The sequence below is a fragment of the Mirounga leonina genome, unplaced genomic scaffold (assembly GCF_011800145.1).
Source record: "Mirounga leonina isolate KUSES-001 unplaced genomic scaffold, KU_Mleo_1.0 Mir_127, whole genome shotgun sequence".
Classification (NCBI taxonomy): Eukaryota; Metazoa; Chordata; class Mammalia; order Carnivora; family Phocidae; genus Mirounga; species Mirounga leonina.
In genome coordinates this window covers 25,903,413-25,907,182 of record NW_023270316.1, presented here as the reverse complement: position 1 = coordinate 25,907,182, position 3,770 = coordinate 25,903,413, and positions in this window count along the sequence as shown.

Here is a 3,770-nt window from a genome sequence, read left to right as displayed (position 1 = left end):
ACTACTTTTTTTCACCATACACAAAAATAAACTCAAGATGAATTAAAGACCTAAATGTGAGAACTGAAACCATAAAAATCCTAGAAGAGAGCACAGGCAGTAATTTCTCTGACATTGGCTGTAGCAACGTTTTTCTAGATATGTCATCTGAGGCAAGGGAAATAAAAGCAAAAATAAATTATTGGAACTATATAAAAAAAACAATTTCTACACAGCAAAGGAAACAATCAACAAAACTGAAAGGCAACCACTAATTTGGAGAAGATATTTGCAAAGGACATATCTGATAAAAGATTAGTATCCAAGGGGCCCCTGGGTGGCTCAATCAGTTATATGTCTGCCTTCGGCTCAGGTCATGATCTTCAGGACCTGGGATCAAGCCCCACATCAAGCTCCCTGCTCAGGTGGGAGTCTGCTTCTCCCTCTCCCTCTGCCCCTCCCCCTGCTTGTGCTCTGCCGTTCTCTCTGTCAAATAAATGAATAAAATCTTAAAAAAAAATTAGTATCCAAAATATATAAACAACTTATAAAACTCAACACCCAAAGAACAAATAATCCAAATAAAAAATGGGCAGAAGACATGAACAAACATTTCTACAAAGGAGACATAAAGATGGACAACAGACACATGGAAAGATGGTATCACTCATCATCAGGGAAATGTATATCAAAACTACAATGAGTTATAACTTCATACCAGTCAGAATGGTTAAAATAAAAAACACAAGAAACAATAAGTTCTGGTGAGGATGTTGAGTAAAAGGAACCCTCTTGCACTGTTGGTGGAAATTCAAACTGGTGCGGCCACTCTGGAAAACAGTCTGGAGATTCCCCACAAAAGTTAAAAATAGAACTACCCTGTGATGCAGTAATCATACCACTGGGCATTTTCCAAAACACATGCAAAGCACTAATTCAAAGGGATAGGGATACATGCCCTCTTATGTTTATAGCAGCATTATTTACAGTAGCCAAATTATGGAAGCAGCCCAAGTGCCCATCATTAGATGAATGGATAAAGAAGTGGTATACATATGCAATGGAGTATTATTCAGCCATAAAAACAATGACATAAGTCATTTGCAAGGATATTGATGGAGCTAGAGAGTATAATGCTAAGCAAAATAAGTCAGTCAGAGAAAGACAAATACCATATTATTTCACTCGTATGTGGAATTTAAGAAACAAAACAAACAAGCAAAGGAAAGAAAAAAAAGAGACAAACCAAGAAACAGACTCTTAACTATAGAGAACAAACAGATGGTTACCAGAGGGGAGGTGGCGGGGGTGGGGGGTGAAATAGGTGATGGGGATTTAAAAATACACTTATGATGAGCACTGAGTAATGTATAGAATTGTTGAATCACTGTATTATACACCTGAAACTAATATAACACTATATGTTTAAAAAGAACAAGTTTACTTTTTCTTTGGGTAAAGCCAGTTTTCTTTGGGGAAGACAAGATGTCAAAAGTTGTCAGCAGATTTGAACACTTGGCTAAATTGGATTATGGGTGGTTGAGAAACAATACTAGACTATTTAAAATGACAGTATTTTAAAAACTAGATATAGGGGCGCCTGGGTGGCTCAGTCGTTAAGCGTCTGCCTTCGGCTCAGGTCATGATCCCAGGGTCCTGGGATCGAGTCCCACATCGGGTTCCCTCCTCGGCGGGAAGCCTGCTCTCCCTCTCCCACTCCCGCTGCTTGTGTTCCTGCTCTCACTATCTCTGTCTCTGTCAAATAAATAAATAAATAAAATCTTCAAAAAAAAAAAAAAACAACTAGATATAGGAGGAAATATTATAAAAACCTTAGCTCTTTTAAAAGTGAGACTTGGTTCTCTTAAATAATCAAGAGTGTCATAAAGCCAGCATAAAACAGAAAATTTTTCTGATCTGACATACAATCTTTGACTTTAAGGAAGTTGACTCAGGAGGTAAAGAAAAGCCATTTACAACCAAGTATTACGAGAAGACCAATAATCCAAGAAAAATCTGCCATTTTAACATAGACAAAATCATATTATAGTTTTATATCAGTATGCTATTATTTCTAAAGCTTCTTCTAAAAAATCCTTTTTAAATCATACAAATAAATGAATATGAATTTTACCCCCAAACTACTCATTTTGACCAAAAGAAAAAAATTCCTATTTCACAAACCTTATATAGCTTTTCATATCTCTTAAGATTTTATCCTCCATATTACCTTTTCTCATTCTAGATCAGCCACTCATTTTACTTTAAGACCACATTATTCTCCTTTTCCTTAGGAAAAACATATTTGGCATACCGTGTATATATAGTTGCTCCCCTTTGCTATTATACAATTCCTATGAAATGCATCTGCTTGGGTTATGTATTCCTGCCTTCAATTGCAATAACATGAAATGGCAGATGTATCGAATGCCCTAAAATAATTATATTTCAACTGTTAGGCAGCTGGTGAAGTTGTGGGAGAAATTTTGCACCAGATGCCTTTGGGAACTTAGTTTCGTTATGAAATTTCATGAGAAGCTTTGTTATTTTTTGTACCAGACTGGTAAATAAAGCTGTTTTTTGTTTTGTTTTGTTTATTTTTTCTTTCCTAATTTTTATTCAAAAGCAAACAACTTTTAATTAAATTTATTTTGTATCAGTGTATAATGATCTTAATTAGATAAAGGTGCTTAAGATTAAATATCTTTCAATCATATTTCCATGTAAAAATAAGTCTATTTTATTTATCTACATCTTTTACTCTGCTTCTACTTCTTCTTTTCTTGGCAGCACAGTACCTTGCAGGCATTGCTTAATTATTGACATAGAATCCTTCATAGAAGTTCACAGGAAATTTCATCAACTTTTTTGTTGTCTAAGTATGTGAGATTTTTGAAACCAGTAGTAACTTCTAAAAAGATAATAGCATTGATGTAAACTGTATTTAATGCAAGTGAAAGGACATTTTATTGCTATTTGCAAATATAATAAAGTAATAGTAATGTAAAAGTTGACATAAAGCCTATTAAATGTAATAAGATATTTACTATATGATCATGTTGGCTATATTTTCTAACAAGGAAAACATCCCCAAGCCTATTTAGTATTTAAACCAATATGCTTAGCCATAGTGTCTCATCTAGTAAAAGGCATACAACCCCACTTATCTTTAATGGCACCCATTCTACTCTTATAACTTCTGATAACTTTTACTTTTTATAGTTTTCCTAAACTACCAAGAATCTTTTCCAAAGTATGACAAAATGTGAATTTGGCTTCCCTTATATTTATGTTTTAGTTTAAATGTTTCAGATCTAAATGAGATGAGGATTAAATGAACTATTGGATTAATACTGTCATTTATTTTAGCATGAGGTATGCTTTTTAGTCAGCATAACTTCAGTTAAATAGGAATGAATATTAGTTAGTATATATAATTTATATTTTAATGTAGCAAGCTGGAAAATATTTGCACCATGTTCAGCTTTTTTTTTTTTAAGATTTTATTTATTTAATTGACAGAGACAGACACAGCGAGAGAGGGAACATAAACAGGGGGAGTGGGAGAGGGAGAAGCAGGCTTCCCACTGAGCAGGGAGCCCAGTGCAGGGCTCAATCCCAGGACCCTGGGATCATGACCTGAGCTGAAGGCAGACACTTAACGACTGAGCCACCCAGGCACCCCCATGTTCAGCTTTGTTATTATAATGTATATAACCACATTAAATTTTAAACTTTCATTCTCTGTGAGTTTATTAAAACACATGCATATTCTGATAACCACAAATTCA